Source organism: Heptranchias perlo, unplaced genomic scaffold (genome assembly GCF_035084215.1).
Source record: "Heptranchias perlo isolate sHepPer1 unplaced genomic scaffold, sHepPer1.hap1 HAP1_SCAFFOLD_64, whole genome shotgun sequence".
Lineage (NCBI taxonomy): Eukaryota > Metazoa > Chordata > Chondrichthyes > Hexanchiformes > Hexanchidae > Heptranchias > Heptranchias perlo.
In genome coordinates, this window is record NW_027139666.1 from 2866832 (window position 1) to 2877313 (window position 10482).

A 10482-nucleotide genomic window follows, 5' to 3' on the forward strand; every position below is an offset into this window, starting at 1 on the left:
CACCCGATTGCCGCCAGCCGGGGATACTTAAAATTCGCCACACCTTTCCTGACGTACGCCCTAGTATCAATCTTCGAAGCCCACAAACAGGTCCATTGTCTCAAACTGCACCGGTTCACAACACGTGGAGGGAAATTTGCACCATCGCTGGGGGCTGAACTGGTAGAGCGGATCACCCGCCACTTATAGAACCGGCCCGATTTTAATTTCTGTTCCGTCAGTTTATCGACCAAGCAGTGAAGGTGAAATTACCCCCTACATCTCTGACTCCAAGGTTCGACAGGTGTGTGAATGACATCATATAGTGTTTGTCAAACACTGACGGGAATGTGGGCAAATGGATCCGGGTATTCGGTTAAAAGGTGATATCCTCCCTCCATAGAGACAGGACCCCTATACCGTGGAGTCGAAGTGGGGTTCACCCCCAACAGTTCGGTAACACAGGATGCATTGCTCTGAGGGCAATTACCTGGGACGCACCTCGAGATAGATATCAACTGCTGCTGGAAGGCCATCAAATCGTTGAAGGAGGCCGTTTGGTCTTCCTAAATTCAGCTGGTGTTCTAGCTGAAGGAGCTGATCACGACCGAGTATTGTCACTTGCCACACTCCAAGGTCCAGTAGTCCGTGGTGTGGGAAGCACTGAAGTAAGGTGCGGCCTGCCCATAGGCTCTATGGGGAAAGACCACCGTGTAAGGCCATTTTGTACAGCATCTATTAGAAAATATGTGCTGTGTTTTCAATTGTAATAACGGAATCGTAGCGTGTACGTTATACATTCTATTGTTTTGAATTGCAATTGTGGTATTTACATTGAACTGTGTGTATCCATAAATTTTATGAAATAAAGTATATCTTGAAATATTTTTTAAAAGTTCCAATCTCACCGTTTGTGCTGGTATTGGACAGTGAACCGTGGAAACACAGCCGGACAGTAAAGATGTGGGTAGTTATAAAAAGAACATCTATTGCAGGCACCAGGTGAGAAATAGGATTAATTTCTGAATGATGAGAAACCAGGGGCTCTGGAGGAGCAAAGGTGTTTCGGTGGCCAGGTACACCAATCACGAAAAGCTATTGCACATGTACAAAAAAAATAAAGGTCCCAATTCATAGTCTGTCATATCCCAAGGTACTGCTGTCAGGTATTTGGCCAACTCTCTGGAATTTGCTTATATAATTGGGCCCCACTGCCTCCCTTGCTGGTCCATTCCATACATCCAGCACCCTCTGCATTAAAAAGGTTCATTCAATCGTTCTGCTCCTTCTATGCCCCAGGTAGAGAAGACTAATATTTGCGGGAGGACACAGACCATTCGCCTTATATGAGTTTGGACGTTTCTGTTTTTAATTCAGCTTATTTTATTTGCAATTTTTCCTTTTTTTTGTACCTTTATATTTTAATTTCATTCTTGCAGATTATTGCGTGCTGACGTCAAGACGCGGTCCTTGCGCCGCGTTGCCTTAGCAACAGGCTGGCGCGGGGAGGATGAAGATGGCGGCCGAGGCCGGCGGGCGGGCGGTCACAGCTGTGGGCGGGGGCGAGGCCGACAGAGGATGGGCCCGGACCAGGGAGTGACCTGAGAGGGGAGAGCGGGGTGGGCGGCGGGGGGGTGGGGTGGGAGACGGGTGGAGTTACTCGCAGCCTCCTGCGGTTCCCGTGAATCTCCACTCTGGCAAAAGTGAGCGAGTATCAAACAGCACAGAGAGAGGCTGCTCGGCCTATCGCGCCTTTGCCTGCTCTGTGAAACAGGCAGCTCGGCCCATCGCGCCTGTGCCGGCCCTGTGAAAGAGCGATCCTATTAGTCCCACTCCCCTGCTCATTCCCCACAGCCCAGCAAATTTCCCCCTTCAAGGATTGACACGATTCCCTTTTGAAAGTTATTATTGAATCTGCTCCCACCGCAATTTCAGGCAGTGAATTCCAGATCAGAACAACTCGCTCCCTAAAAACATTCTCCTCATCACCCTCTGGCTCTTTTCCAAATTCCCTTCAATCTGTGTCCTCTGGTTACCGACCCTCCAGCGAAAGGCAACAGTTTCTCCCCATCGACTCCATCTAAACCCCTCCCCATTTTGAACACCTCGATTAAATCTCCCCTTAACCGTCTCTGCTCTAAGGAGGACAATCCCAGCTTCTCCAGTCTCTCCACATAACTGAAGTCCCTCATCCCCGATACCATTCTGGTGAATCTCCCCTGAACCTTCTCTGCTCCAAAGAGAGTAATGCCAGCTTCTCTATTCTCTCCACATAATTATTATTATTTATTAAGTGTGTTGTGCTGGGTGTCTGGAAGCTGTGATTCGGTGAGTCGAAAGCAGTGGGATGATAAGCCTGAAGAATGACTTTGGGAGATGGAGAAGACGGCGATCGTGGATTCAGACAAGGGAGGGAGGTCGTCTTTGGGACCATCCGAGCTCTGTTGTACGAACTCTGTGTGTCTTCTTCCAGCAGTTTCCATTTGTACCTGTGACCTGACTGGCGGAGTCTGTGAACTCGACTGCTTCTGTGACCCTGACTGTTCCTCCGCGGACATCAATGCTTCTCCATCTGTCTGCCGGGAAGTGAACCGTAAGTTTCTGTTCGTGTGTTACTACGTTGGCTCCCGATCCGACAATTTCTCGATTTTAAAATCGTCATCCTCGTGTTCAAATCCCTCCATGGTCCTCGCCCCTTCCCTATCTCTGTAACTTCCTCCAACCGATTTAATCTCCAACGACAACCCCATGTCACTGCACCCTATCATGGATTCTAACCCACCCATTTATCTCTGCACACATCCCATGTACACTCTATGCACAATCATTGCTTGGACACTCAGTCCTGTTATACACACTTTCAGTGCTGGGACACTCAGTCCTGTTATTCACACAATCACTGCTGGGACACTCAATCCTGTTATATACACCGTCAGTGCTGGGACACTCAGTCCTGTTATGTACACAGTGAGTGCTAGGATACTCAGTCCTGTTATGTACACAATCATTGCTGGGACACTCAGTCCTGTTATGTACACAGTCAGTGCTGGGACATTCAGTCTTTTTATACATAAAGTCAGTGCTGGGACACTCAGTCCTGTTACATACACCGTCAGTGCTGGAACATTCAGTCTTGTTATGTACACAGTCAGTGCTGGAACACTCAGTCCTGTATTTACACAGTCAGCTCTGGGACACTCAGTCTTGTTATACACACAGTCAGTGCTGGGACATTCATTCATGTTATGTACACAGTCAGTGCTGGGACATTCAGTCCTGTTATGTACACAGTCAGTGCTGGGACATTCAGTCTTGTTATACACAATCGGATGAATAAATAACTGCAAACAAAGAATGAAATCCCCAGGACCTGATGGTATCCACCCCAGGGTTTTAAAGGAAACGGGTGGGGAAATTGCAGATGCATTAGTCATAATTTCCCAAAGCTCTCTCGACGCAGGAATTGTGCCTTTGGAGATGAAAATTGAAAACGTCACTCCGTTATTTAAGAAAGGAGGGAGGAAGAAACCAGGAAAATACAGACCTGTCTGTTTAAGGTCAGTTGTGGGGTAGTTACTGGAATTTATCATCAGAGGCAAAATGATTGAGCACTTGAACAAGTCTGAGCTGATCAAAGAGAGTCAACATGGATTTGTAAAGGGCCGGTCATGTCTAACTAATCCAGTTGGATTTTTTGAGGTAACGAACAAGGTGGACAGGGGAGTGTCTATGGATGTTGTCCAAATGGACTTCCAGAAGGCATTTGAAAACGTTCAGCACAAGAGATTAATAGAATAAATAAAAGGCACAGAATTGAAAGTGACCTTGTGACTTAGGTTGGGAGGTCGGAGAAGAGAGTAGGAATAAAGGGAAAGTTCTTTGATTGGCGGGATGTGACAAGTGGGGTCCCCAGGGATCTGAACTGGTGCCTTAGCTTTTCACCATATTTATCAATAACTTGGATGAAGGAATAGAGAGTTGTAGATCCAAGTTTCCAGGTAACACTCAGTTAGGAGGCACAGTAAGTGATGTAGCTGGGAGCAGGGGGTTTAAAGGGACAGTTTAAGTGAATGGACAAACTGTGGCAGATGGAGTTCAATGTGGGGAAGTGTGAGATCATACATTTTGGTTGCAAAAGGGAAACATTGGAGTATTTTCTTAAAGTGAGAGACTGGGAACGGTGGAGGAGCAAATCACTAAAAGCCAGTGCACAGATACAAAAAATAATCACAGACTAATAGAATGTTGGCCTTTATCTCCAGTGTTGGAATACAAAGGGGAAGAAGTGATGCTTCAGTTCTACAGAGCCTTGGTCAGAGCCCATCTGGAGTACTGATCCTCACCAATGATATATTGGCCTTGGAGGGGGGACAGAGCAGATTCGCCAGAATGGTACTGGGGCTTGAATGGTTCAATTATGAGGACCGGTTGCATAAATTGGATTGCATTCCCTTGAGTTTAGAAGTTTGAGGGGTGATCTGATCCAGATATTTAAAATTATAAAGGGATTCGATAGAGTAGAAATAGAAATGCACATTTTTCACCAGCGGGGGGCGGGTGGGGGAGGGGGAGTTGGGCTTCAATCTCTTCAAGGGAGGGTGTCTCTTAAAATCTCTTGAAGGTAGCCGGTACCTGTTACTTGCTAATAATAAGTCTGCTGTCTGCATGGAGATTAGACATCAGACATGTAAAGCACAGATGCTTTACCCTATGTTATCCTAACCCTATGTTTACAAACTGACGAGTTGTGTCAAAACATTGAATAAAGCTTGCACACTACTAAATCCCACATCCTCCAATATGTATGCCAGACCTCTCCAATCTGAGCCTGCAAGAGTGCGTGCACCAAGGCTCTCTGCTGATGCACCTTGGTGCAGGTGGTAGGCAGAAGAAGGGACATCCTATATCCGCAGGGGGGTGGAGGGTTCAAGACGGCCTCCAGACAAATGCCCAAAAGTCAGTGGGAGGCAGCAGGGGATGAAGTCCATGCCAGGCGAACAGAATAATGAACATGCAGGAAGAAGTTCAATACTTTGACACGAGTGGTCAAGGTGAGTAAGGTCAACTGTCAAGTGACGGCTCCTACCAACTGCACCAGGCACTGCACCCATCATCACCCACATACCAACAAACTATTTCAATCAGTACTCAACCCTTCCAGTCAGATGCTTCCTCTCACCCTTACACATTACCACTGTTGCAAGCGACAGTACATACACACTGGTAGCTATTCAACCATGACAGGCACATCACCCAGATACAGGTGCCGCTTTCTTGCAATAGAAGTTGGCGCATAAAAGGAGGCAATAAGTGGAAGTGTCATTTAGCCCCTCGAGCCTGTTCCACCATTTTATGAGATCATGGTGGACCTGTGACATAACTCCATATACCTGCCTGAGCCCCATATCCCTTAATACCCTTGGTTCACAGAAATCTATCAATCTCAGATTTAGAATTCACAATTGAGCCTGCATTAACTGCCATTTGCAGAAGAGTGTTCCATACTTCTCTGAACCTTTGCGTAAAGAAATGTTTCCGAACTTCACTCCTGCAAATCCTGGCTCTAAATGTTAGGCTATGTCCCCGCATTGTGGTATTCAAGCATAGGAGATCTCCAAAAACAGTAACAAATGCATCAGCAGCTAGAATCAATAATCCAGCCGCTAGCCTGTACATCCTGCATGGTCCATTTAAAAAGCGCTGGTCGGGGGTCCTCCAGGCACGCTAAGACATGTTCAGATGGTCATGGGTACGATTGCATTGAGTTGAACCTTAAGTTCCAAAATGGTGTCTATCACTTTAAATCAGCGTTGCAGGCGGATTGTATCCATTTTCTTCTTACTTTACATGCTGCCGGCGTTCGGTATTTGCGCACGTGCTAATACCTAGTCCAAGATGGCGACCGGTACACGTCACGCAGGGAATGTGCACACGCAGCCAAGACGCTATCTTGGCACTTCGAGAGGTCACGCAGCGCAGAAACAACGGGCGCTGCACGCCCATTTTTTAGCCCATTGTGTTTAAAAGAAAGCTGATTTATTTGACACTTTTACAGAATACCAAATTCCAGCCCAGTTAAAGGGATTATTAACATCAGAAACAAACCCCAACCGTCAGAATGAACGTCCTGGATGTGATTAACAGCAGAGTCCAACCCCTGGAGTCACTCATGAACTCTCTGGTGTCTCAGCAGGTGGGATGATCGAGTGAATCCCTTCCCACACACAGAGCAGGTAAACGGCCTCTCCCCAGTGTGAGTGCGTTGTGTCTCAGCAGATCCCCCATTAATTTAAAGCTCATTTCACAGTCAGAACATGTAAAGCGTCTCTTATCAGTGTGAGCAATTTGGTGTTCAATGAGGCTGGATGACCGAGTGAATTCCTTCCCACACACAGAGCAGGTAAACGGCCTCTCCCCAGTGTGAGTGCATTGGTGTCTCAGCAGATCCCCCATTCTTTTAAAGCTCATTTCACAGTCAGGACATTTAAAAAGTCTCTTACCAGTGTGAACAAGTTGATGTTCAATGAGGTGGGATGAACGACTGAATCTCTTCCCACACATGGAGCAGGTGAATGGCCTCTCCCCAGTGTGAACTCGCTGGTGTGTAAGCAGATGGGATGACTGAGTGAATCTCATCCCGCACTCAGTGCAGGTGAACGGCCTCTCCCCAGTGTGAACTCGTTCGTGTGTGAGCAGGTGGTATGACTGAGTGAATCCCTTCCCACACAGTGCAATTAAACGGCCTCTCCCCGGTGTGAACTTACTGGCGTGTTAGCAGGTGGGATGATCGAGTGAATCCCTTCCCACACTCAGTGCAGGTGAACGGTCTCTCCCCAGTGTGAACTCGATGGTGTTTCAGTCGGCTGGATGACGCATTCAATCCCTTCCCACAAACGGAGCCGGGGAACGGCCTCGCCCCAGTATGTCTGCGTCGATGAGTTTCCAGCTGGGACGGGTAATTGAATCCCTTCCCACAGTCCCCACATTTCCACGGTTTCTCCATGGTGCGGCTGTTCTTGTCTCTTTCCAGGTTGGACGATCAGTAGAAGCCTCGTCCACACACAACACATGTATGGTTTCGCCCTGCTGTGAATGGTGTGATGTTTTTTTCAGACTGTGTAACTGGTTAAAGCTCTTTTCACAGTCAGTGCACTGGAACACTTTCACTCGGGTGTGTGTTTCTCGGTGCTTTTCCAGTTAAACTGATATTTGAAATCTTTTCCCACAGACAGAACAGACAAACATTTCTCCTTCTATATTCAAAGCCCGATGATCTTCAGGTGCTGGTGAATTGAGTGACTGTCAGATCTTGACGTGATGTTTGGATTGAGTTTCCCGTCTGCAAATACTCGCCTTCTAACACTCTGTAAAAGGAGTTTACATTGTGAACAGAGGATAGAAATTCAGAACAGGCAATTCTAGTTTCTATGGAACATTCTTCCCGCTCATTCCCCCAGAATGTAAATCCCCGTCCCACACACTCACCCTCCTCCCTCTGCAGAAATCCAAATCTCCAAAACTTTTTCTTCTATTTAAGTTTTTTTTTTCTCCACTCTGACAGCCTTGACTCTGACTGGGTTCAATTCTAAACTCACCTGTTCCCCTTTCTCTCCTGCCCTGATGGTCCTGTCTCTGACTGGGTTCAGTTCTACACTCAAAGGTTCCCCTCCCTCTCCTCCCCTGAAGGTGTTGACTCCGGCTGCTTTCAGTTCTACACTCACTGGTTCTCCTCCCTCTCCTCCCCTGAAGGTGCTGGCTCTGACTGGGTTCAGTTCTACACTCACTGGTTTCTCTCCCTCTCCTCCCCTGAAAGAGTTGACTCTGGTTGGGTTCATTTCCATATTCACTGGTTCCCCTCCCTCTGTTCCCCTGAAGGTGCTGGCTCTGACTGGGTTCAGTTCTACACTCACTGGTTCACTTCCCTCTCCTCCCCTGAAGGAGCTGATTCTGGCTCGTTTCAGTTCTACATTCACTGGTTTCCCTCCCTCTTCTCCCCTGAAGATGCTGACTCTGGCTGGGTGTATATCCTCGACCCCTCATTTCGATACCATGTCCCTCCCTATTGCTGCCTGTAAGCAGTCCATCTGTGATATCTCCCAATTTTGGCGATGGACTCTCTCTGACCAGTCACCATTTCTCCTCCATTTAAAGACGGTCACTGATCTGTCACTATTTCTCCTTCATTTGCATATTCTCCCTGACCAGTCATCATTTTTCCTTCATTTACAGACACTACCTGGCCAATCTCCATTTCTCCTTCATTTACAGACACTCCCTGACCAGTCACCACCTTTCTCAGCATCTCCCTCGTCCCTTCACTTGTGAACAAGGCCCTTGCCTTCCACAGCCTTATTGCGGATGGCTGCTATTGGCAACATATGAACAGCAGTCGGCCATTCAGCCCCACGATCCTGTTCCGTCATTTAATTAAATCATGGCTGATCTGTATCTTAACTCTATCTACCCTACTTGGTATCATAACCCCTTAATACTCTGGCAAAAAAAAATGTGTCAATTTCAAATTTACAATTGACCCCCAGCTTCAACAGCTTTTTGGAGTGAAGAGAGTTCCAGATTTCCACTCCCCTTTGTGTGAAGAATTGCTTCCTGACATCACCCCTCAATGGCCTCGCTCTAATTTTAAGGTGATCCCCACCTTGTTCCAGACTCTCGCACCAGAGTAAGTGGTTTCTCTCGAACTACCCTATCCAATCCTTTAATCATCTTAAATAACTCAATTAGATCAACCCTTAATCTTGTATATTCAAGAGTCTATGCAATCTGTCCTCATCTTTTACGTAAGTGATCTCTGCAAGTGCAGGATAGAAATTCAGAACAGAAAATTTTAGTTTCTGTGGAACATTATTTTCTCCCTTGCCCCTATTAAGCTTTAAATCCTCCGTCCCACACACTCTCCCTCCTTGCCCCTATTAAGCTGCAAATTCCCCGTCCCACACACTCTTCCTCCTTGCCCCTATTAAGCTGCAAATTCCCCGTCCCACACACTCTTCCTCCTTGCCCCTGTTAATCTGTAAATCCATGGCCCCACTCACACTCCCTCCTTGCCCTCATTAAGCTGTTAATCCCCCGTCCCACACACTCCCTCCTTGCCCCTATTAAACTATAAATCCCAGTCCCACACACTCCCTCCTTGCCCCTATTAAACTGTAAATGCCCCCTCCCACACTCTCTCTCCTTGCCCCTGTTAAGCTATAAATCCTCCGTCCCACACACTCTCCCTCCTTGCCCCTGTTAAGCTGTAAATGCCCCGTACCACACTCTCCCTCCTTGCCTCTGTTAAGATGTAAATCCCCCGTCCCACACTCTCCCTCCTTGCCCCTGTTAAGATGTAAATCCCCCGTCCCACACTCTCCCTCCTTGCCCCTGTTAAGATGTAAATCCCCCGTCCCACACTCTCCCTCCTTGCCTCTGTTAAGATGTAAATCCCCCGTCCCACACTCTCCCTCCTTGCCCCTGTTACGATGTAAATCCCCCGTCCCACACTCTCCCTCCTTGCCTCTGTTAAGATGTAAATCCCCCGTCCCACACTCTCCCTCCTTGCCCCTGTTAAGATGTAAATCCCCCGTCCCGCACTCTCCCTCTTTGACACGTCCTCGCTGTTTGAAATCCAGATTCATCGCAGCCTCTATTTTTCTCCCTTTCTCTCCTGAAGGTGCTGCGTGATGGTGGGGTTCGGGCCCAGTCACTGTTTGCCCTCCAGGACCCGGCCAAGTGGTAATTCTGCACCTGTGAGCCTTTACGGCGAGCTGTCGGTATTTCTAACATGGGCAGCAGCACAGGCACCGTCCCTGTCTGATTCTGTTCTGCAAAGCTGAGGCCAACGGGAGGAGATCAACAACAACCTGCATTAACACTGGTTGGAGTCTCAGCAAGACCGAGTGCGGCTCAGGCCCCGAATCAGCGCCGGGGTGCCCGGCGGACGGGCGGGCGTCCCCGGGCTCCATCAAACCCCTCTTCCAGCCCCTCCCCCGTCCTATCCGCCGCTTCCCGGTTTTTTCTCCCGTTTCCACCGAGTCCGACTCGCGACAAGCGACAGGGCCGAGGCGCTGTGGAATGCAAGGCGGGCCTGGAAGCATGCGCAGTCTGATCAGGAAATGAGCACCTTTTTAGAGACAGAGGGGTTTCTGGGGTGCGGGGGATTGTGGGGCCTGCGGCCGCCATTACTCGCCGGGTGTTGGTCAGTGTTTTATTACCCGCGACTCCCACAGAACAGTGTCGAGAAACACAGACTGAGGAATTCAGAACGGGTTTGCTGAACAGACACTGACCGTACAATGTAGAACAGTGTTTCTCAAACTGGTTTCCTCGCGAGCCAGTGGAAGAAAAACACTTCCCCCAGGGACCCAAAACAATAATATCTTCTGACTGGAGTTTTCATCAAATCCCAATAAAGGTGAATCCATGCTCGCTCTTCACTTCACTTGATTCAACTTCAAGTCACAACTTAAATTAAACACGACGTTGCTTGAATTTTTTTTAAAT

The 10482-nt window shown here is 48.1% G+C and overlaps 1 pseudogene; it reads right to left on the reverse strand.

Moving 5' to 3' along the window:
• Window positions 1–6014: 6014 nt before the first annotated feature.
• LOC137318010 (zinc finger protein 436-like) lies at window positions 6015–10069 on the reverse strand (annotated as a pseudogene).
• Between the last annotated feature and the right edge of the window lie 413 nt (window positions 10070–10482).